Below are 25,597 nucleotides of genomic sequence, written 5' to 3' on the forward strand. Positions count from 1 at the left end.
AGCGGTTGTGTCGGGAAGGTGAGCATCATAGAATGCCAATTTAATAGAAGAAAGTATTCTTGTGTTGAGGGAGTACTTGAGTGGAGGGTGCTAAGTGTTTATTAAAATGCATTCAGGAATGTTCCCCTTGTTCTAAACTATATGAATGGACTGATGCCTAAATAACTCCAACACAATTTACTCCAACTTTTCATCATTTTTAGTATTTTCATTATTTCTTTCAAGATACAATGATATTTAAAAATACAGAATTTACGGTTTTAGTCTGATAACATAACAAAGCATTTCCAAGTAAAAAAGCAAGATGTAGAATACAGTATATCTGTGAACCTATTTGTTTTTCAATAACCCATTGCCAGCTCCCTACCCCTCACCTGACAACTAAACCCACTCCCATCAAGTGGATTCCAACACATAAGGACCCTATAGAACAGAGTAGAACTGTATAGAACAGAGTAGAACTGTATAGAACAGCGTAAACTGTATAGAACAGAGTAGAACTGTATAGAACAGAGGGTTCCCAAGGCTTTACAGAAGTCAACTACCGTATCTTTCTCCCAAAGTACAGTTGATGGATTCAAACCTCCAACCTTTTAGTTTGCAGCTGAGTACTTTAATCATTGCACCACCAGAGCACCTGAGAAAATTCTAGTTCTCTATGAAGGAGGTTTATTTTTTTCATTAGAGAAAAATGTATATCCGAATAGCGAACCTTACCTCTCATTTCAGTTTATATTTTCTTCTCAGCACCCTTGTTTACAAAAAAAAAAAGTTCTAATTCATTAGTTAATTAACCAAACAAAATTTAATGAAAAACTCCTAAATCTTATCATTTGCATCAATACATATGAAATTTGGCAGGCCTGGACTTCCCTGTTACTTAGGAGACTGCTATGCTTTTCACAGTCACAAGTGGACCTAAGAATCTGGCTGTAGTTCCAATTCAATCAAAACATGAGAGGCCTATTGGCCAGCCTGTAACAGCCCTGCTGCCCTTTGGAAAAGGGCCTTAAGGGTTACAACTCTTCTCGGGTTCCTCCACCAAGGAACCCGGAGTCACCAGGAGCTTCTTAACTCTCATCTTTCAAATTCCAAATCTTGGATCAATCCTCTCACCTCCCTCTTCTATGCTGGAGTGCGACTGGACCTTTCATATGAGCAGCATGGGGTGAAGAGGGCCTCCTACTTCAGCCGGACCATTTCGTTTTTTTGTCAACTTTCTCTCCAGGGAGAGTAGTGGTAAAGATACAGATCTGGGATTGACACCACCTGTCTGTCATCAACTTTCACCCTTCCTCTCAAGTTCACAAGTCTGTCTCTCTGCAGGAGACCTTTTCCAGCTTCTTAGAGAAAGTGATGCCATCAGGTACACATTCTTTCAATTTCCTTTTCCCATACACATTTCTTTCCCTTCCTTATTCTTCTCTTAGAAGTATTTTCTCTTGTCCAAAATGAATCTCTTTCTGTGCTACACTTCGTGTCCTAGACAATTTCAGAGCATTCCTATCAAATTCCCCTTTTTCTCACTTATTCCCTTCTTTCCTTCTTTAGACTCTTTCCTCTGTGTATGCAAGATCTTTCCGATTGGAGTGTAAAAAGTCCCTCCTCCCTTATATTCTTCTATGAATAGATGCTTTTAGGCATCTTCACATACACACTTCTGGCTAGAGTTATTATTAACAGTTCACTACCCCCATTGACTACTCAACCCACTGCACTCTGACTGGGGGCACCTCAGGCCACTAGACCAGGTCAGCCATAACCTCCTAATTGCTAACGTCACAGCTCATGTCCCAGGTCTTGTCTTTCTTTGACCATAACATGGAATTTTCGTTTTTGACTTGTCTCTTTTCCCTTGTGTTTTGTTTGTTTGTTTTCAAACCAACTTTTCAGATCAATTGCTTCCTTCTTGGTGGAAAATTACTAATCTTTATCTTCCTCTTTTGTGCAACAAATCCATCTGCCTTGGTGGAAAGCTCCATCTGAATGCATCACAGGCATCCCGAATTCAGTATGCCCCAAATGAACTGTATTTTCTATAAAAACCTTCTCCTCTTAATGTATGCTTTCGCTTAGTAAACAGCACCACCATTCTAATCATCTGAGTAAGAAACCTGGGACTTATCCTCAACCTTTTACTGTTTTCTTCACATTCACACTTTAAGTCCCTAAGTATCTATTTACCTCTCTTAAATAGTGAGCAAATGTGTTCTTCTTCTCTATCCCAATGACCTCTGCCTTGGCTCAGACACTCCCATGTCACCTTCACTGGATGCTCTGTCTATAATCTCACCTTCCGCCAGTGTGTTCCATGTACTATTGCACTGCTGACAGGCAGCCTCCTGGAAGATACAATCTACTCACACTACGACTTCCCTTGGAAACTGCTCAGAAACGCCATGCTCTGACTCCTGCACACCTCTCAAGCTCAGGGAAAATCCCTTCACCTTCTCAGAACAGCCTGGGCTTTGCGGGGCCACAATCAAATCTCTGAATGGGCTGGAATACTTCTGTACTTTGACAGATGTTGTTTTCCCTCCCTGAAGTGTCTCCCCCCACCAACTTTATGGCATACAACACACATCTCTAAGGATTTCTTTCAAGGTTCTTCCCTGTGAAGACTTTTCCTATCTTTGGTAACAGAGTATTCAATCTCTTCCTGTGACTTCAGTTAGAGTTAGCACCAGTCACCCTGTATTGTGATGTTTGCAGGTCTTTGTGCCACACTAGGCTACCTGCTCATGGAGGGAGGGGTTATGAGCCTATCCCGGTGTCTGGCACATGCTAAGTGTTCAACAACAGTTTTATTGGAATTGTCATGTCATAGGTTCCTATATGACACATCAACAAGAGAGTTGTTGTATACAATCAATCAAAGCATAATCATGATTGCTTCTACCACAAAGGTTGGGTGAGAGTCAGGCTGAGAAATTTCCTTTTGTTGCCATATTGGAGCCTGCAGAGGCCTGCTGGGAAGAGGGCTTCTAAACAGCAGGTATGTCTGGGAGGCTGGGGTCCCAGGCCATTTTTTCTGGCTATAAACGGGCTCTTTTTAAAGTGGACGGTGTTTCCCCCAGAGGTTAAACGGAATGCTATTTAGGTAAGAGATGTGCTGTGCAAAGCAAAGAACAACAGTGATTCCAGGCGCCAAACCAAACGAAACCAGAGCTGTCTGGGGAACGGTAGTTCGTGCCCATGGGATCTGTGGCATGGTTCGGGCCAAATTCCAGAGCAACCTGCCTGCTAAGGCTATTGGACACAGAATCCGTGTGACCCTGTACCCCTCAAGGATTTAAATTTACTGAAAAGTACATAAATAAAATCGTGTGTTATTTACAAGGAAAATCAAAGGTCCTTTCCACACACTGGAAGTTCATAAGCACTGATGGTCTAAATACACGTCCTTCCCGCTCCAGGTGAGCAGTGCTGGGCTAGATTCTCGAGCATCCGGGTGCTTGAGCTGAGGATCATAACCTGTCCCATAAAGATGGCACCGACGCTTGCAAGTCTCAGGCCCTTTCCTCCACCTCGTAAGCGTTGCTCTAGGCACCCTGAGGGCCTCACACCACTGCCTCTCGTGATGATTATTATTCATTTCCAACGCACCATTTCAGGGATCTCTCGGCCTCAATGGGGCTTCACCTCCTCCTCCCCAACTGCACAGGGAGGAAGGAGGGCACAAAGACACCCCCCCCCCAGGGCAGCCGTTCTCAACCTGTGGGTCGTGACCCTTGGGGGGTCGAACGACCCTTTCACAGGGGTCGCCCGATTCATAACCGCAGCAAAATCACAGTTATGAAGTAGCAACGAAGATAATTTTATGGTGGGGTGGGTGGGTCACCCCAACATGAAGAACAGTATTAAACCCTAGGGGCTAGGGTTGGCCTACTGGTGACAGATACTCACCGTATTCCAGAGAAAGGAGGGATTCCGGGGCAATTCGAAACCCGTCAAATCCCACTCAGAACTTCCAATACCGGCTTTGCAGCACCAGACCCTGCAACCTTCTGCAGCCCCGGGGCCCGGTGTGTACACCCTGCCCTCCGCCGTTGCCTAGGAAACCGCTTCCGCCCCCGAGACTGGAGTGGGGTGGGGGTAGAGGGGCGGGGAAACGGCGGCGGGGCGAGTTGGGTCACGTGGCAGCAGCTCCAGCCAATCAGCACTGTCAGGGGTCCACCCGGAAGACCCTTGCGGTGATCCCGGGAAATGGTTAGGAACTTGTCGCTCCCGGTGGACGCCTGGAAAGCTGCGCATCCTTTTCCCGCCCTCACCGGGGTCTCTGTGAGTCGGGATCGACTCGGTGGCCCCGCGGGTGCTTCTTTTGTGGGTCGCTCTCTCTCGCTAGGATCTGCGGGCGGCCGGGCGGCCGTGAGCTAAGGGCCTGGGGACGGTGACCCCGTGCTTTCGTTGTCTCCGCTCCTTCCTGGCCCACCGGCGTGGAAAAGCGTTGAGCCTCGGCGCCTGGTGGTCCGGAGCATCGCCAGATTTGAGCCCCCAAAGAATCGTGGCCCGTTGACCCCGCTCTCCCCCAGTCGGGGGGTGGGGTGGGGGGGAGAGGGAGAGGAGAGAGAAGAGGCAGAGATAGAGAGAGAGAGAGAGAAAACAGGCCAGCTAGGTGCCCTCCAGAGAAGAGACGGACTAGAGAGAGGAGAGAGAGAGAGACAGAGACGGACTATTACTGTTGGCCACCAGGGCCTCCTCATAACAGTTCTCAGGCAAGCTTTGGAGCGTTGTTTCAGGGTTCCAAAATAGTGAGGAAGTGACGTTTACTTACGAAATAGTAAAATTTAAAGGAGAGAAAAGGAGAAACTTGGGGAAAGTGGGCAGAGGGGTAGAGAGATCAATTAACTTAGTTACAAGGCAGCCCAAAGTAACCGCAGCTTCTATTGGATTGCCTGGGTGCGCGCCGCCCAATACGGCAGCCACTGGCCATGTCTGGCGATTGAATCTGTGGAGATACGGTGTCAATTCCATGTTGTATTTCAAAGACGGTATGGAAGGAGGGGAAAAAACCTTTAAGACAGCGTGCTAATCGTTTTTATCTTGGTTACATGGTGGCATGAGAACATCCTTTATACTTTGGGTTAACTAAACATGTAGTAGTACAATAATTCCCCATTTCATTTGACTTTTTAAAAACTAGAAAATTTTAAATTTGGTTTTGGCTCATGCTTCTGTTCCAGGACTGCTCAATGACGTGCAGTTCATGTAACATGGAGTCTGCAGCGCTCTTTGCTGTCGCCAGATGGCCATTTCCTTTAATAGTCCTAAACGGCTTTCTTAAGAAATACTGGAGTGCAGATTTTTAAAATATTTTCATTTATCTAACAATGATTTGCAAAGAGCCCTGACAGCACACTGTATTAAGTATTGGGCTGCTAAGCCACCAGCTACTTCTTGAGAAGATTCACACCCTCAGAAACCCTAAGGAGCAACTAGCCTGGTCCTATGGGGCCAAAGACTCAGAATGGATTGGAAGCAGTGGGTAACAACCTTTAACATATCAATCTGTTTGCAGTGCTTCAATTGATTGTGTTATCAATAACATTAACATTAAACATTGAAAGGTTAAACTCTACCTTTTTCTCAGCCGTTTCAGTTTTCCTCTGTCAATAGTAGATGCTAATTATTTGATTAATTAGCAAGAGATTAGAGATTATCAAAATATATTGCTATAAATCAGTTGTATCTTCCTTATCCAGTAAGAGACACTGGGGAAAAGCTAGCATGCAGTTTCTTTATATTATATGAACATATAATTTTTAAAGTGTTAAATTTTTTTCTTTTTGGTAAAGCTCATGGATTTGACCAGCCATTGAGTCAGTTCCTGGATAGCTGTAGTCTAATAACCACTGGTGACTTGCCAAACTGAAGCCTTTGTCCAGAGTAATTCTTAAAGGAAGAATTACTTGATGTTAACACCTTCTATATGATATTTAGAGTCAAAGATGTTTATAGTAAAAGTCCTAAGAAGGACTGCAAACAGACCATTTTTGTTAATCTTTTCTCACTTTAAAGTTGCTTTATGATCTGGTGTTATGTGTCTATAAAAGAAATAATGGAAATGGAAACCACAAGAGACTAAGCAAATTGAATAAACATTTACACTGAAATAAGACCTCATTTCCATTTATCTCTGTTTATATTCCTAGACAAAGGCCAAACATAGGCATTACAATCAATTATTTATGGGTAAAGCTATCTGGAGTATGAAAATATTTGAGAAGACACATGACTACCGACTATAGCAAACTTACTGCATCACTGGCTGAATAAAACAACTGTTTATTTTAACAGAATAGGTGTGACTTTGCAGATTCAAATAACAAATCTTGAATTGCATAACAATTTGTCAATTACAGTAAAACCTTTTGAATTGGTTGTGAAAGGTATTACTTTAAAAGGCTCTGTCCTTGTTCATATAGAACAGTGGAAACATCTCATCTTTATTCAGCTGTATAATACCTATAATTTCAGAGAATCAAAGGTCTGGCAGTTTCCAATGTTAATTTGATCTTTATATGCTTGCCTGTAGACATTTGATCTTCATGCAAATGAACACTTTCTGTTAATGGTTTTATGAGATTATTTTAAAAATCACTGTCCCAAATTTGAATTTGAAAGATCATACAATCACAAATGTAGCACAATTTGAGGTTTATGTTGGCAGCGGAATAGACAATCATGTGCCACTATTGTCATTAACAGTCTCTTATTATTTATGCCTGACAATAATTAGGTATTAAGACCAATGACAAGTTAGGAATTATTCTGAAGTAAAGTTCTAACTAGAATGCTAGTGGGTCTATCTAAAAGTGTTACCTAGTCATTTTCCATGATTTTTGGATGTTTAATTAATGGACAGACTTTTCCTAAAAGGCACCCAGGATGGAACTGTAAAACGTTCTTCATTCTAGCTCAAACAATTTACCCCCCTTATTTCACCATTGCCGTTATATTTGCATTTGGCTCACAGGCAGCAAATTCAGGGGCAGATTTAAGCAAATATGGTTGTTTCATCTCTTTTCTTATTTTACTTGATTCTTAGCCCCCAATTCCCACTCCAACCAAAGGCACAAATCTATTGCTTTTAAATAAACCTGGAGTGCATAAGCTTTTTGGGGGAAAGGCAGTGTGGTTCTGTGTCTGTTTTCTAGCTTACATACCGATACAGCAGAACAAAATCTACTTGGATTCTGGTTCAACCGGTGCTGTTGCAAAGATGTACCCATGCTTATGCGGAGCTAGTTCATTTTCTCTATTCTGCATAGTATTTCATACCATCTACCACATTTGTTTCTTGTTTCTTCCTCTTGTAACGACTGACTTCAGCAAGCAGGACTGCAACGGACAGCCTTGCCATTGTTCTCTTAAGGATAATTTCTTAGGGATGTATACCAGAAAGAGAATTTTTTTTCTTTTTTCTTTTTTTTTTTTTTGTGCTAAAGGCCATATCTGTTTTTTTAATGAGTTTTACTTTTAGTGTGAAACCTATAATAGTAATACAATTATATCGTTAGTTCCTAAGGATAAACTTAATAGTGTTATCAAGTTGAGCACTTGAAATCATCATACAATAAAAGACTGCTCAATGTATACATGTGCTTGACACAATGGATGGTTGGATGGATTGTGATAAGAGTTGTACGAGCCCCCAACAAAATGATGTAAAGAAAAAAAAGACTTCAAATAAAAGGGGGTGCAAAGGCAGAGTAGGAGAAAGAGGTTTATTTACTGTAAATACTTGTCACTTTGCATTTTTAAAATCCACTTGGATTTCCCCAGGTGGCCCCCTTTCTGTTTGAGAATATTTTCTCATAGTAAATATGAGAAAACAGAACCTTTAAATATGTAGTCTTTGCCTTTCCTATTTGCCTGGCTCGATTCTGAACGAGAAAGCAAACTCACTAGACGTTATTGGCAGCACAAACTCATCATCACCTGCCAATTTTTAAGTTTCATTTTGCAAAACCCACCCTCCACTTAAGGGACTGGCCCATAATAGCAACTCCTTTAAAGCTTTGGTTTTTATCTACAGTGGCAAGATACATGTTTATGTATAGCATGTGAAAATGGTGCCTTATGGCTCAATAATTCTCTCTGCCTATTTGGTTCTTTTTTTTCTTTTCTTTTTAATCATTCCATTAGGGGCTCATACAACTCCCATCACAATCCATACACATATCAACTGTGTAAAGCGCATGTGTACATTCATTGCCCTCATCATTCTCAAAACATTTTCTCTCCACTTAAATCCCCGGCATTAGGTCCTCATTTCCCCCGCCCTCCCCGCTCCCCCCTCCCCCATAAGCCCTTGATAGTTTATAAATTGCTATTTTGTCATATCTTGCCCTGTCCGACGTCTCCCTTCACCCACTTTTCTGCTGTCCGTCCCCCAGGGAGGAGATCACATATAGTTCCTTGTAACAGGTTCCCTCTTTCCTACCCATTCTCCCTCTACCCTCCCTGTTTCGTCACTCACATCACTGGTCCTGTAGGGCTTGTCTGCCCTGGATTCCCTGTATATTCAGTTCCTATCTGTACCAGTGTACCTCCTCTGGTCTAGCCAGACTTGCAAGGTCGAAATTGAGTCATGGTAGTGGGAGCTGGGAGGAAACATTTAGGAACTAGAGGAAAGTTGTATTTTTCATCATTGTTACATCGCACCCTGACTGGCTCATCTCCTCCCCGAGACCCCTGTGCAAGGGGAAAAGAGAATTATTAGGTAAAAGTCAGACACTTAATTTTACTATATATTATCTGATTTCTTTCCAGAGTGGCTGTCCCAGATTAATCTCCTATCAGCTGTGCAAGAGAATTGTTACTCCACCAGGGTTGGCCGAATGCATTATGTTGGCCTCTACCACTGCACTTGCTGCTCTGTGAGGACTGCGGCCATGTTTCTCTCTTTAACAACCACTGCATTCCCAGCAGTTAGCTTAGTGACAGTCACATAGCGAATGCTTAAGGAATATTTACTGACAGTATGAATATCAAGCAATGTGCTGATTGCTCCCATAACTATCTCATATTTTGATCAGTTTGTTGCAGTGGGCCAATAGAATGTTCAAAGAATCCCGTTCTTCCTCCATTTTCTTTCCCATATTAAGATGTTAACAGATCCTTTTTTCTGTTTTCCCTCCTGAAAACATAAGAGAAAATTCCAGCTTCTTCCATTTTAGGCAAAATAAGTACCACATAAAGATTGGGCTTTAAAAGACAATGATGGTTTGTAAATGTCTACCTTCTCCTTCAGGAAGATGGTAGAGCTGGGTGGTGGTGGTGGGGGGGTGGACAAGAGCATCATAAAGTGGCCTGGATAAGCATAGTGTTAGGGCAGATCTTTCTCTGAAGTGACCCAGAGTAGAAAATCTGGGGCAGTCATCCCAATAATGGGCGCACTCATGGACACAATTGTGAGGATGGCAGAGGACTGAGTAGTGCTTTGTTCTCTTGTACATAGGTCGCTATGAGATGGAATCAACTTGATGGCACCTGACAACAATAAAGAATTCAAACTAAGATTCACCGAGAAAGCTTCCTAGCATGGCTTGCAAAGAATAAATACCGCTTACAAGGATTTATAGTCCTTCAGGGCTGAGAATCTCGTAAAGAGAATTCAGTGTAATGCAATACATGTCTAAGACTGACCAACTCATCGCTGTCAGTAAAATTAGAGATACTAAAATTTAGAGCCTTATGATGGATTCCTCCCCACTCCAGGTTCTCTTAGACATCATGGTGAGGTCAGGGCTTCCTGAAAATTGCTATGTCTAAGAACCTTTGACATCCAATAACAACCTAGGATGGGTTTGTCCAGACCCTTCCTATTAGTAATTGTGGTATCAGTAAGAGTCTAGCTCCTTCTTTCATGTGTCTTCCCGACCCCTGTCTCTGTGATGAAGGCTGCAGATGAGGAGAGAATGAATGGACGGGGCACAGGTGGGATTGGAATAGCACAGGACTTCTTACCTCAGAAGGGCTCGGTTGTTACTGGTATTCGTTGCCATCGAGTCGGTTCCTACTGGTAGCACCCTGTGGGCAGCAGAAGGAAACCCTGCTCAGCCCTGTATTGTCCTCATGTCCAAGCCTGTGGTTGCAGCCACCGTGTCAATCCATCTTGCCAAGGGGCTTCCTCCGTATAGCTGCCTCTCTGCTTTACCAAGCATGCTGCCCTTTGCCAGAGACTGCTTTCTTCTGATAACCTGACCCTAGGATGTGTCCAATTCATGTCCAGTATGTGTTCCACATGCATGTCCAGAATGGCTCTAGAAGGTAATACTGTACTCAGGCTTTGGGTGTTTTTAAAGATAACATATTGAGGTGAAAGCCACACAACAAAATTCTCCATATTACCACGAACAATTCAGTGTCATTTGATATAGTCACAGAGTTGTGTAGCCACCACTTCTTCTTGGGTCCTTGGCACGGGAAAGGGTTATGCATATGTTGCAAACTCCTGCAGTCATTGGACTTGTAAGAGCTCTGTTAGGAGAAAGAGCTAAAGTCTCCCCAATACACCTGTGGAAGGACACAAGAATGAAGGAGGGTTGACAAACCATTCAAGGATTATCCAAAGGGAGGTTCATCAGGTCCATGGGATTGTTTTGCTATTAGGTGCCATCCAGTCAGTTCCCACTCATAGCCTGAATGATTGTCCCCACATGCTTTAAATCACAATGTGGGGGCCGGCCCTAAGCAGAACTATGTGGACACCCCCCCTCAGAAGAATGCACTTCAGAGGACATCACTGGGGCTACAGCTTGGGGAGAGGGGCTACGTCTGATTAGAGCACACGGGAGAAAAGGAAAGGGATGGAGAGGGAGGGGAGGACCTCCTGGCCCACCGAACATCCTGCTGGAGCAGACAACTCACGGGGAGGACTGTAGGGTCCGCCCCACCACGAGACATGGCGTCCCTCACTGAACATGGCATCCCTCACTGAACATGGCGTTCCTCGCTGAACATGGCGTCCCTCGCTGAACATGGCGCTGCAGAGCACAGCACTGGAGACATTGCGGGAATAGTGCATGGTCTGGTCCCATCACGCTAGGGTGAGGCACTGAGGGCATGCAACAGAGCAGCAGGGGGAGCAGAGTGATGAAACCCCTGGGAATACCAAAAACAGACTTTGGAGACATAGTGCGGCACCCCATCAGACTCGACTGGAAAACACTCCGTAAAGGCCAACAAACAGGCCTTGAACTATTTATAGGCTTTCCCATTTTTGTCAGTGACTTTCTTTTATTGTTTTGTTGTTCGTTGTTATCGTTTAGTTGGTCTTGACTTCCTTTGTTGTTTTATTTGACTTTGCCTGGTTTTTGCACTTATTAATGTATCTGCACGTCTATCTAGATAAGATAGGCAGGATAAATAATTTGGAGATGTAAAGAACGGGACCAATGGTTCCGGGGAGGGGGGCGGGAATAAGGGGGAAGGGGTGGGAGAAAGAAAAGTGGGGAGAGAGGGAACCAACCCAGGGACAATGGAACAAGTGAACTAAAATCAGTGGAAGGAAGGTTGTAGGATGCCCAGTGGGGCTTAGTCAAGGCCAATGTAGCAGTGAGGAATTACTAAACCCGAATGAAGGTCGAACATGGTGGCGGGACAAGAGGAAAGTAAAAGGAAATAGAGGAAAGACCCAAGAGGCAAAGGGCATTTATAGAGGTCTAAATACATGCATATACATATGTGTGTGTGTGTATATATATATATATATATATATAGAGAGAGAGAGAGAGAGAGAGAGAGAGAGAGAGAGAGAGAGAGAGAGAGAGGAATGGAACTATGCACTTATATCTATATGTTAAGAATTAAGGTTGCAGATGGACATTGGGCCCTGACTTAAGTACTCCCTCAACACAAGACCACTTTGTTGTAACAATCTGGCATTTTGTGATGCTCACCTTCCTGACATGATCACTGAAGACAAAAGTGGGTGCATAAGTAAATGTGATGAAGAAAGCTGGCTATCAAAAGATATGGCATCTGGTGTCTTAAAGGCTTGAAAATAAACAAGCAGCCATCTAGCTGAGAAGCAACAAAGCCCACATGGAAGAAGTACACCAGCCTGTGTGATCATGAGGTGTCAATGGGATCAGGCATCTAAAACCCTGAACAAAATCATACCCAATGTGAATGGGGTTCGGGGACATGGAGTAAAGACCCAATGCACATATGTAGACAATTGGACATCCCATCACAGAGGGATCACAGGGAAGAGATAAGCCAGTCACGGTGCAGTACAGCACCGATGAAGCTCACAACTTTCCTTTAGTTCTTTGGTGCTTCCTTCACCCCACTATCATGACCTCAATTCTGCCTTACAAATCGGATTAGACCAGAGCATGCACACTGCTGCAGATAAGAGCCTGCAACACAGGGAATCAGGATAGATAAACCCCCAATGAGAGTAGCAATACCAGGAGGATTAGGGGAGGGTGAGAGGAGAAAGGGGGAATCAATCACAAGGATCAATCTAGAACTCCCTCCCAGGAGACGAATAATGGAAAAGGGGGTGAGGGGCGATAGAGGATGATGTAAGATATGGAAATAATAATCTATAACTTATCAAGGGTTCATGAGGGAGGAAGGGGGGAGAAATGGGGAGCTGATATCAGGGGCTCAAGTGGGAAGAGAACGCTTTGGAATGATGATGGCGGCCCGCCCACAGGGCCGCGCTCGGTCGTGGAGCTGGAACTGAGCTGGGGGATATTTTATGTTTTCCACGACATCAAGTTGGCAACATATACTCATGGCCAACCCAGTTCTTCTCCAGAAGATGCAACATTCAGAAGACCAATGGTGACGGAAATTATAGGGAACAAATTGAATATCTTAGAAAAGAAAATATAACCTTAAATATACAAGGATCTGTTTTCATGGGAACAACAGCTGGTTTCTCTGGAATAATGGCAAACTTTATTTTCAGGTACTGCTTCAAGGTTCAACATGATGCTTTGAAGACATATTCATCATTGGCCACCCTTCCGTTTTTATCTACTGTAGTTACTTACAAACTCTTTGTAACTGATACTTTGTATTAAGGTAACATCAGCCAGGAGAACTGTGCTGTGAGACGGTCACTGGCGGGGTTATTGGGCAGTGTTTCATTCCAGTGCTTCGGCTTTTTCTAAAACCAGACGTCTGGCAGGCAAGTATCATACGGTCCCGTTGCCACCCAAAGGAAGGCTTTTACTCCTCTGGTTTCCACTTTGCCAAAGGGAGGTGAAAGCAATGGCCATTCCCCTGACCCTGCTAATGCTCACTGGAATCGTGAATGGTCTGCAGCATTATGAAGTATTTGAAAGTATTCAGAACAGGAAGGAGACTCTACATGAAGATTAACAAACCGATGGATGCTAAAATTGGAATGGATTTTTTTTTATGATGAAGACTTAGGCATGGCTGAAAAGGTAAAGTAACTCTGGACAGGCAACTTGTTTCTGTCCCTTCTGCCTGTTTTATATAGCAGGTACTCAATAAAGATTCAGTAATTTAATAAAATTTTAATTTAGTAAAAAAAATGATGGCAGCATAGTGCAAATGTGCTGACGCACTGGATGAATGTATGGATTGTGATAAGAGATGTAAGAGCCCCCAATAAAAGTATTTTAAAAAAATAATTAATTTAAAAAATCACAATGTGTTGGTAACTGGTATTGAAATATTAAAAAGCAGACCAGACCTGTCAAACCTTAAGCATTGGTTGAGGGTGCAATCAGGATGGAGCATCAATTTGATAGGATTCACCAGTGCTGCAGCCAAAGGAAGTTTTCACACAGCTTAAATACAGAGGGTCCAGTAACTTAACAGAACATTGTTTGGTTGACATTTACCAAATTATCCCTTAACAAACAAAGGACAATAGCGAGGCCATTTAACATTATTTTGTTAATCATAAACTTTGAATTGGCTTATTCTGTGGATATTTTAAGAGCCAGCATTCACTGATTTTTGAAAGTTGGTTCAGAATAATCAGTAAACCGAAAAAAAAGTGGAATGTGGCCTGTATCTCTGGCAGAAGTCTCTCCTTATACCAGCTACCTAGTTCTTTGGAGCCCCTTACAACACAGACCCTCATTCAACCTCATTCGTACCCTTCTGTAGTGTTGAGCCATACAATATTGACATAATGAACGTGAGATCCCATTGGCTGATGTTTGTTGACTCAGTGGAGTTAATCTACCACTGGACTACACACACTGGTGATTGATTCCTGTTTTCATCCTTGTGCCCTGAGGAATAGTGGGAGGCAGCAATTTTGTCTAAGTGAATCTCTACACAGACCCACACTTTCCCTCAAGAGATCTATCTCATGGTCTAGTGGGAGTAAAGAATGCCAGTAAGCCCCTTGCCTACAGATCTACAGTCATGTTCTTCCTGTGGCTTTGTCAGCATTAACGTCTCTATCTTCTTTCCTACACAGGTCTAACATTGGGAGGGGAGGAAGGGAGTGCTGTTTGACTTCTAAAACTCCACTGTACAACTTGGATCTAGTGTGTTGTTAGGTGTCATTGAGTCGGTTCTGACCCATAGCAACCCTATGCACAACAGAACAAAACACTGCCCTATCCTGTGCCAGGCTCACGATTGTTCATATGCTTGTACCCATTATTACAGCCACTGTGTCGATCCACTTCATTGAGGCCTTCCTCATTTTCACTGCCTCTCTACTTTCCCAAGCATGATGTCCTTCTCCAGGGACTGGTCTCTCCTGTCATGTCCAAAGTACAGTAACTCTGTGTGTTCTTTCCATCTTCTTTGGACACTTCCTGCATCATTCAATATTTTACCCTAGAATCTTTCACGATTGCAACTTGAGGCTTGCATTTTTTCTTGAGTTCTTTCCGTTTAAGATATGCCGAGTATGTACTTGGCATTCTAACTCTAGGTCTTTGCACATTCGGTTATAATATTTTACTTTGTCTTCTCTAACTGCCCTTTGAAACCTTCTGTTCAGCTCTTTGACTTCATCATTTTGTCCATTTTCCTTAGCTACTTTATGATTAAAAGCAAGTTTCAGAGTCTTTTTTGACATCCACTTTGATCTTTGTTTCTGGTCATTTTAACGACCTTTTTGCTGTCTTCACGAATGATGGTCTTGATGTCTCCCCACAGCTCATCAGGTCTTCTGTCGCTCGTGTTCAACGCATCACACCTGTTCTTGAGGTGTTTTGAAAATTCAGGTGAGATACCCTCAAGGTTGTATTTTAGCTCCCATGGACTTGTTTTAATTTTCTTCACTTTTCATCTGAACTTACATATGAGCAATTGGTGGCTTGTTCTACAGTCAGCTCCTGGCCTGGTTTTGGCTGCTGATATTGAGCTTCTCCATCCTCTCTTCCTCACTTGCTCACTCACTGCTATTGAGTCAATGCTGACTCATAGTGACCCCTGTGCTTCCGAGACTGTAACTGTTTACCAGAGTAGACAGCACAGTCGTTCTGGAGTAGCTGGTGGTTTCCAACTGCCAACCATTTGGATCACAGTCCAGCCCATAACCACTACACCCCCAAGATTCTACATCTCTTCCTAGTTCTGGCTAGCACTGTTGTGCCCACTATGTCAGAATGATCATTATATGAGCCAACCTGTACATCTGCATCTGAGAAAATGCAGCCTCTTAATGAAGAAGAGACAAGAGGAACTCCACCAAGCAGAGCAAGAGAGTGTAATGACCTTTCAGTAGCCCTCCAGTAGCATACAATAAAAGCTAATACCGGTACATATGTATTTCCTATGTATTTCCATCCATATATCCAAAAAAGCCAAACTCACAAATACAGAGTCTATTATGATTCATAGTGACCTTGTATGGTAGGGTAGAACTCTTCCTGTAGGTTTCTGAGGCTGTACATCTTTATAGGAGGAGAAATCCTCATCTTTCTCCCACAGAGCTGCTGGTGGGTTTGAACTAGTGACCTTTCTGTTAGCAGCTTAACATGGGGTTGAATTGCCAGCAGTGCAGCACTTAACAACTACACCGCCAGGGCTCCTTATTCATTTATATGTTCATTTATATGTAGTATAAATATATATACAGAGAATAATTGTATATAAGCTAATGGCTTTATATCAAGGTTATCAGAACTTTAAATAATTGAGTTCCTGAGTTCTCACAACTTTACCCAGGTACTATAATCAGATCATGCAATAGAGAGTCAGCGTGACTCATTAAGAGAGATCAAGCATTTGAATTAGGAGTTCAGAATTTGCTGACTTTGTGACTTTGGGTGTTATTTCATTCCTCTAATGTTCGGTACCCGTGTTTGTGATATGGCAAGAAAAGTAGCTGCACTTGAGTTAAAAAGAGAGAAAGAGAGAGAGAGAGATCAAAGGGCTTACAACTTGAGCTCAACGTTCAGCACAGATTTTGATAGACCCAATTGAAATAAAACCCACTGCCACTAAATCGATTTTAGTGACTTCCAGCAACTTTATAGGGCAGAGTATAACTGTTCCCTAGGGTTTCCAGATCCGTAAATCTTTATGAGAGCATAAGCTTCATCTTTCTCCCACAGAGTACCTGGTGGATTCGAACTAGCAACCTTTCAGTTAGTAACTCTGTGTGTAACTCACACCATCAGGGATGCTTTGATGGGCTCAAACCCCAAAACTAAACTCATTGACATGAAGTTGGTCTGATTCACAGCAATCCTGCAGGACAGGGTAGAATTGCTCCTGTGGGTTTCTGAAACTGTAACTGTTTACAGGAGTAGAACGGCTCATCTTTCTCCAGAAGAGCAGCTGGTGGTTTTGAACTGATTTCACTAAAGCTACCAGGGCCCCTTTGGAGAATGGTGAATTCTATCTGGTAACAGGAGGGGGCAGTAGTGAACTGCACAAATGGGTCGCATCGGTAAAGTTTAGTTGCTGGTGGGTTGAAATTACCTTACTAACAAACAAAACCTCAGACGGACCCAAGCAATATGCAGCAGTGACACCAGAGAAGTGGACCAATTAGAGTAATTACAAAGGAAGAAGACATTCAAGGCAGAGACCAGGGTGAACCCAGGAATCAAAGCCAAAGCACAGGATGTCAGGCCACTGGAGGGGAGAGGGAGATCAAAGTCGGAACTATAGGAACAATTAAGGACTTGGGGAGGGTACTTAAATGCATAATCATATGGAATATAGACGGGCTTTGCTGCTCATTTCATAACCTGATCCTTAATGGTTAGGATGACCTAACGTATGACTAAGTTGCAAGCAAAGGAGCCTGGGTGGTTACCTAAGTGACTTTAAATGTAACTTAAATTTTCCTTGGTGAACTCAGAAAAGGTGAAAAAGTTTAAAGAAAAATAACTTAAATTCACAATGTAGAGATAATTATTGTTATATTATTAAGATCTTCAAGGATTGTCAGGCATGCTTATAGTGTGTTGAAATATGTTCCCCTGGCTTCCAGGGATCTGTATTTACAATCCCCCAGGCCATCTTTCCAGGGCCACGTTAGTGCTTTGACCTCTAGCCTTCTCTCCTACCAAAATCTAAGTTATGTTTAGTAAAGCTGTCTGATTGCTCATTATGAGATGTGTATAAATGCTAATGCTGGGTTACATTTCCTGGGGAGCTGTCATTTTAAAAACCAAAATGCTGAGTTTCTAATACCAATGACAGGCAGTACTTGTCAGGAAAACTTTCCTTAAGTCTCTAAAATTAGGCCGACAAGGCTATTTAAGAATAAAGTAATTTCAGAGTATATAGATGTTTCTGCAAAGTTATTATTTCTCAAAATAAGGTAACCATCCTAGTATCTTTAAAGCAGGAAGCTCCTTGAATTGGTGTTCTAACGTGTTAAACCCATTTCAAAGAAAGCCACAAAGATCAAGACTCCTCTATTCCCTCTAGTTTCTTCAAGTAAAACGAAGCATAGTGTTTCAATCCCTTTACTAGATAGCCTGGACAGATCCCATGCCTCTTATTATCACTAGGACCTTCATTTAGTTGTGTGGGGTTGTCCATATTTATCACTGCCTAACATCTGTAACCAAATAGAGCCATGGCATCCATGGCTCAGAGCTGTACAGCGCATTAACGAATGCACACCGCTCTGTGCGTGGCTCTAGCTGCTCTCTGCCAACCATGGGCAGACATGCATCACGGTGCACGTGCAGCTATCAAGACAGCTTCGTCCTGAACCTGCTTACATCTGTGCTTCTCCCAAATATACTTGACACTTTAGCATAAGTTTACACTTCTGACCAGTTTTATTTCAGGGCCAGGTTCTGCCCTCCTCCTGAAGTTGAATAGACAATTTAAGGGGTGAAAAGCTCCACAGAACGATATATAATTCCTTTTTTTGGTCCAATCTTGTCTCTGACTCCTCAGAAAACACACACACACACACACACACACACACACACACACAATCACACCAAATCTGAGGGATATTGGTATATTGTGTGTGCTTTTTTTTTTAAAGCTTGCCAGAACAGATGAGACTGTGTTACTTAATAAAGACTCCTGGAAGTATGTAGACTCTTGAAATGTGGGACAATAGCTTTTCCCTACGGTAATAAGCCTGAGACCTTTACCTTTGAATTGCCTGGAAGCTCTTCATCAAAGTTATCAGCCACCTACCAATCTGGGATTTCAGGGATTGTAGTTTGAGGGTAGAGAAACCCTGAGCTGTCCAGGGTTCTGACCTCCAGGAGGGACAGCGAAGTCTATCCTTTACTTGGTCTTGATGCTGTCTGACTCTTTTGCCTTACATTCTGAATATTAGTGATCACTAATCTTGATTACATTTGTAGGTTATCTTGAGCTTATTGAACCAGGTCCTTATTATTAAAATCTTATTAGTAGCGTACTATGTGCAAACTGAAAAGTTGACTCTACTATGTCAGTAACTTCAAATTGAAGAACATGAAGCCTTATTTAGACTTTAGTAACATTTGCACCATATAGACCTAGAATAAGTCTCTATTTTTCAGAACTTCAGAACTTGTTTTTCTTATTATCTCTAAGCAATAAAAGTGCAAAAACAAAAAAAGTAAAACATTGAAATATAAATCACAAGAATAATTCAAAGAATATTTTAAATTACACGAGAAAAATGAAAATACCTGGTTAGAAAAGAAAGCACATAACATATGAGACAATTGACAAGATAATGCAAATTACTCACATTGTACACACACTCATCAAGATGAACCAATGTCTGAAAATCGGAGACTTAAAACTATAAAGAAAACTAGAAGAAAAAGTGTAAAATCTCATGACTTTGAATTAGGCAATGAATTCTTAGAACAAAAGAATTCTTAGAAGAAAATTAGGTGAATTTAATAGCAAAATTATGCTGTACAGGACAATATCAAGAATGTGAAAAGAGTTGACAGAATGGGAGGAAATGTTGCTAATTATGCGTATGATAAAAGACCAGTGTCTAAAGCATTTAAAGAACTTTTACAACTCAAAAAATTTCCCAATTAAAAATAGGTAAAGGATCTGAACCTACTTTTCCCCTAAGATGATATCCAAAATGGCCAAGAAGCACATGGAAAGATGTCCTACAGACGAGCCAGTCAGGGTGCAGTGTAGCAACGATGAAACATACAACTTTCCTCTAGTACCTAAATGCTTCCTTTCCTCCCCCACCTCATCATGATCCCAATCCTACCTTACAAATCTGGCTAGACCAGAGGATGTACTGTACACTGGTACAGAGAGGAGCTGGAAACACAGGGAATCCAGGACGGATGATCCTTTCAGGACCAGTGGTGAGAGTGGCAACACCGGGAGGGTGGAGGGAAGGTGGGATGGAATGGGGGAACCGATTACAAGGATCTATATATAACCTTCTCCCTGGGGGATGGACAACAGAAAAATGGGTGAAGGAGAGTGGGTAAGATATGACAATATAATAATTTATAAATTATCAATGATTCATGAGGGAGGGGGGAAAACGAGGAGCTGATGTCAAGGGCTCAAGCAGAAAGAAAATGTTTTGAGAATGATGATGGCAACCAATGTACAAATGTACTTGACGCAATGGATGTACGTATGGATTGTGATAAGAGTTGTACAAGCCTCCAATAAAATGATTTAAAAAAGCAAAAGCAAAAAAATGATGATGAGCCTGGTGCAGGACTGAGTGGTCTTATGTTCTGCTGTGCAGAGGGCCACTAAGGGTTGGAACCTACTTGATGGTACCGAACAAAAACTGAAAGCTGGACAATGAATAAATGAAAACTGCAAAAAGAAATGCATGCATTTGAATGATGGTATTGATGGAAAATCCTAAAAGTACCATCCACTGCCAGAAGAACTAACAAATCCATCTTGGAAGAAGTACAGCCAGAACACTCCTTAGAAGTGAGGACGGTGAGCTAGTTTCGTGGACTTTGGTCGAGGGTCAGAGGAAAAGAGGCGGCCTCTCCCTTACATGGCCTGGCACAGTGGCTGCCAGAAAGGTTTCAAACATAGTAATTGTGAGGGTGGTGCAGAGTTCCCTTCTGTTGTACATAGGGTTGCTCTAAATCAGAGCCCACCTAATAAAACTATTGCTTAACCTTCTCAACACTCTTTCCCTCTTTCCGACTGATCTTGACAAGGGCCCTAGATTCTTGCTAAACACAGCCCTGCAAGCATCCACTACTAATCAGCCAATGAACCTATTTCGCACTTCTGATACAGTTTATTCCATCTTGAAATGTATGTACTTTGAGAACCACCTTTGTAGTGTCTATACTTATATATAGAAAACAAAAATTATATAAAAATAGAGGTTACAAGTAGAATCAGCCCAATAATCACTCAATAGGAGAAAATTCCTCAACCCGTTTTCTTGAGGAGTCCTGGTAGTGCTGAGTTAAACATCGGGCTGCCAATCGTAAGGTCGACAGTTCAAATCCACACATTGCTCAACAGGAGAGAGATGAGGCTGTCTGCTCTTGTAAAGATTTACAGCCTCAGAAACCCTAAGGAACACGCCTACACTGTCCTATGGAGGCCACTGTAAGAATCGACTCAATAGCTATGGATGTATTTTATTTTCATTTCCTGAGGTGGTTTTTATCAGATTTTTGTGTTTACAAATACAGAGTTCCAGACAGAGATTTCATCAGTATAAGCTCTTTCCTGGAAACAATGTGGGATGTATCACCATCAGCCTAACTGACAATATGTCAGCTTTCCAGGCTCCCTCTAACCTCTGCAGAAGGGGTCATCCAGGTTACAGCTGAAGAACCTGCCACATAGATTATGAGGTACCCTTAATGGTGTGGCTACAAAGGACCTTGCCTGTTACTCATTTGGTCTTTTTGTATTTCTCCACATTCCTTTCTTCATGACACAAGGTTTGGCCCTAAGGTTAGAAGCTAGTGTTAGGGAAAAAAATGTTAAAAAAACGGAAAACAATTTCACTAGCATCCTTCTTGTGACATGATGAACAAAACCTCTTTTTCTAAAAAAAAATAATTGAAGACAAAACCCCAACAGTTCTTTTGTCTCAACTGTTCTTTCTAAAAATCCTTTAAAAGTGTCAGCCCTGTTTCTTTGTCTCAAAGCATTTCAGAGCAATTAATAGCTAAGAGAAACTAGGCAAGGCCCAGTATTCCAGTGCTGAGGGAGTGTTATGCACAGAACCCTTCAAATTAGTCAAACCTCGTGTTCTCGATTCCTCCTCAGTGTGCAAATGGAAAACAGAATACTGGCAAATACTGGTTCCTTCAAACCATAGTATAAAGCAAAAAACCATTTCTCCCCAATAGAAAATGATTTCTCTATATCCAAAGATGGAAACCAGTAAGTGAAAACAGTTGAGAAATGGCTAAAGCAGAAACATTGTTCTTATGTTTTTTCAGAAGAGCAAAACAGAACAATTAACTCATCAAAATGAAATTAGAAATTTTCTCCAAATCTAAAAATAATTTACTGCCTATTTCATCCATACATTCTTAATTAGAGTATTAATCAGTATCTGCGATAAATGAAAAAACAATGAGATTGTGTGTCCATGATTATAAAAGCAGAAGGGAGCTTGGAGGCTTGTTTAGGAATTTCAATATTGTAATAATAACTTTCATTAGTGTTTCTTAAAGAAAAAAAAATTCTTAAAATGCTTTTTTTGTTTTCCCATGGAAAGATTTCAAAACCCATAATGAGTCATGATTCCAAATGTTTTGTTATTGCTAGACATGGCATTAAATTAAAAAAGAACTTTATTGAGGTATAGTTCACATACAAGAAGTTGCACACACATTGAACTAGTTGATGAGTTTTGGCATATTCATGTGCTTGATGGATGGTGCAATCGGTTAAGTATTGGGCTGCTAACCCAAAGATCAGTGGTTTGAACCCAGCAGCCACTCCACCACAAGCCATTCTTAGGGGGAAAGATGTGGCAGACTTGTTGCCTGTTGCCTGCTTCTGTAAAAATTTACCACCTTGGAAACTTCTGTAGCAATTCTACTCTGTTTCAATGTTTTGATTTTATATACTTGGGAAACCAGCACTACTATGAAAGTAACACTATGGAAGGTAATTTTTGAAAATATCGATAATGTGACATTTTGGTGAGCATCAACCTTATCTTCAGGACACCTGGCACATGACAGACCATATCTGTTGCCTATTGAGTGAACACGTTTTCCCTAATTGATTGCTATTGAACATCTTTTGAACATCGGTATACTAGCAGGGCAAAGGAATGGACAAAACCTAGTCTCTTTAGTTTCACTATTTTGTTCAAGAACGTTTGGATGGTACTGAAGCTGCACTTGGAAAATACACATTGTTACGTACAAACCCCTCAATGTGCATACAAATGTTTAGTTACAAAAGCCTCTCAATACACTGTACTGCATCTTCTCAGAGGAGCCAAAAAAACCAAAATCAAAACAAAAAAGCAAACCTACTGCCATCGATTGGATTGATTTTAACTAACAATGACCCCACAGGACAAAATAGAACTCCTTCTTGGGGTTTCTGAGGCTGTACATCTTTATGGGGGCAGAAAACCTCATCTTTTTTTTTTCTCTCAGAGCGGCTGGTGGGATGGAACTTCTGAATTTGAGGTTAGCAGCCCAATACCTAGCTCACCAGACCAGTAAGACACCTTCAGAGATGGAGCTTACAGACTTATTCCTTCACTGTGTGCTGGACTGGACCTTATTTTTTTCAAAGCACATGTCTTCATAGATAATTTAAGAACCAAGAAAACACTGGCTTGTTTGAAGCATCATTCCAGGCCAGTCTATTCTGCCATTATCAGAGTAGAATTCTGGGTTTTTTTTCCTAACAGTTTTATTGGCCTATAATTCACATACCATACAATTCACTATTTCAATCACCTAAAGAAGTCCTATAATTATCACCTCAATTCAGTTTTAGAACATTTTCGTCATGCTTGTACTCATCATTATAGCTCCCCATTTCCCCCTAACCTCTCCTGCCATACTCCCAAGGAAACATAAATTCAGTTACTGTCTCTATAGATTTATCTAGCCTGGATTTCATATACAGAAAAACATTAAAAAAACAAACAAAAAATAACAAGAATAACAACATAAAATAAATTTAAAACCACTAGAAAAGAAAGCAGAAAATAAAAAAAAACACACTATAACAAATTTAAGTGGAACATAAGGAACATCAAATGATAGGGTGCTAAAATTTTTAGGGTGTTGCATCTTCAACAATCCACTTTCTAATTAATTCTGCATGTTAGCAAGGCTATTCATATCCCTGGTCCAATCCCTGGTCCACCGTCAGAGAGGATGCACCAGGGGCTTAACCAGGTTCATAATTTAAGCTATGATGACATTCCCGCCTATAAATTTGGATTATGTTATTTACAATTCTTAAATCACACAGGCTGGTGTGCTTCTTCCATGTGGACTTGACACCTCGTTTAGATGGCGGCTTGTTTTAAAACAAGCGTGTAAGGCCCCAGATGCTATTCTTTCTGATAACAGGGCACCATCTAGTTTCTTCACCACCCTTTAAGAATTCATATACAAGAATCCGTATCTTCAGTGATGTCTCCATGAAGTTGAGCATCAAGTAGGGCCATATCATAAAAACCAATTATTCTTCCATTGGAGCTAGAATTCAGTGCAAGCCCAAAATCCATCTATGACTTATCTATGTCTCTGGTTCACCTCAGACACATCATTGTCATTTTATGTTAGAGAACATTATCATTCAACCCCCTGGGACATAATTTCCATTCCTTTCAAGTCAATGCTGACAATGACCCTACAGGTCAGGGTAGAATTGTGTTTTTAGGCGTTTTAAATGGTGGCTTTTTCAGAAGTAGATCACCAATTTTCTTCTCCAGATGCCTCTAGGTAGATGCCATCCCCTACCCTTTTAGCAGAGGAGAGCATATGAGTAACCATTTGCTAATGTTTGTACTTCTTTGTTTGTAAACTGAAAACCCATGGCCATCAAGTTGACCCTGGTGTCATTGTATTGACCCGCTGGACTGCTAACAGCCAGATAAGCAGTTTGAAACCAGCAGCCACTCTGTAGAAGAAAGACGAGACTATCTACTCCCATAAAGAGCTACAGTCTCAGAAACCCACAAGGTTTCTCGTCCTCTAGGTCATTATAAGTAGGCATCGGATGGGCGGCAGGGTTTGAGTTTGAGATGGCTCTTAGACAGACAAGGTATCTAAGACTGTAAATCGGTCTAAATGTGAGGATAATACATTGTAAAGAAAGTCACTCCTTCCTAAGAGTTTCGGTTTATCTGCTAAAGATCTTCCATTGTACCGGCAACACCTGAAAATAAAAACGAGAGGTTTGTTGGACTAACTTCTCAAGTCAGACTGCAGAGGCAGTTTATAGATTGCTTTAGCTTGGCTTAGTAGTAGTTCTGAAAGAAACCATAGCTACTTTTGTGTTCAGCTTGTTTACAACTTACCAGTCGGTTGGTGGTTGAAATCAGCAGAGAAGCGCCTGGGAGAAGGGCCCCTGATCACTTTTCCCTTGCACAATTCTACTCTGCACACAAGGGGTCTCCAAGGGTGGGAGCTTGGTTGGTGGTTGAAATCAGCAGAGAAGCGCCTGGGAGAAAGGCCCCTGATCACTTTTCCCTTGCACAATTCTACCCTGCACACAAGGGGTCTCCATGGGTCGGAGCTTTGTTGTTATTGGGGCGTGAAGGGGTGTTCGTGGTCCATGTACCCTGAGGGCTGATAGAGATACGGTCTTTTTGAGGCTGTAGCTGGCTTATTCTGGTACTTCACTATTTTTTCTGCCTGCTTCTTGCAAACAAGTTTCAGGGCAAAGGATTTGACCTCAGGGTTGCAGGTTCCCTTGCCTCCATCTGCGACGCTCCTCCCCATCGCTCACCCCTCCACCGTTGACACTGGCCATTGAGGAACTGCGACCCTGAGGTTTCCAGTCCCCACCCCCACCCGCCTTCTTAGCCTCGGATCCCAAGACACCAGTCAGGGTTTAAGTTTGTGAGTTGGAAGGGCGATTTGCGCCTTCGAGTGGGAGCTGCTTCTCCCTGCTGGTCCCCTCTGTACCCCCTTCCCAGGAGAGAGGCAGATCCGACCGGACCGTCCCCCTGCCCCCTGCAGGCCCGGGGTTGCTGTGCCCCAGCAGACTCGGACGCAGCAGGCCATTTTCACCTGCGTAA

General features: G+C 42.1%; 1 protein-coding gene and 2 pseudogenes across 1 annotated transcript in view; 2 read left to right on the forward strand and 1 right to left on the reverse strand.

The window, feature by feature from the left end:
* Positions 1–3,976, reverse strand: part of LRRC9 (leucine rich repeat containing 9) — a 148,168-nt gene extending 144,192 nt beyond the window's left edge. The window contains exon 1 of the mRNA XM_030884954.2: positions 3,907–3,976. The gene's annotated coding sequence lies outside the window, so the exon portion shown is untranslated. The remainder of the gene's footprint in view (positions 1–3,906) is intronic.
* Positions 2,998–3,296, forward strand: LOC115868751 (annotated as a pseudogene).
* Positions 3,977–10,966: 6,990 nt separating the features above from the next.
* LOC101655620 lies at positions 10,967–13,520 on the forward strand (annotated as a pseudogene).
* Positions 13,521–25,597: the final 12,077 nt, after the last annotated feature.

The sequence above is a fragment of the Echinops telfairi genome, unplaced genomic scaffold (assembly GCF_000313985.2).
Source record: "Echinops telfairi isolate 266 unplaced genomic scaffold, ASM31398v2 ScPeMD7_18;HRSCAF=68, whole genome shotgun sequence".
Taxonomy (NCBI): domain Eukaryota; kingdom Metazoa; phylum Chordata; class Mammalia; order Afrosoricida; family Tenrecidae; genus Echinops; species Echinops telfairi.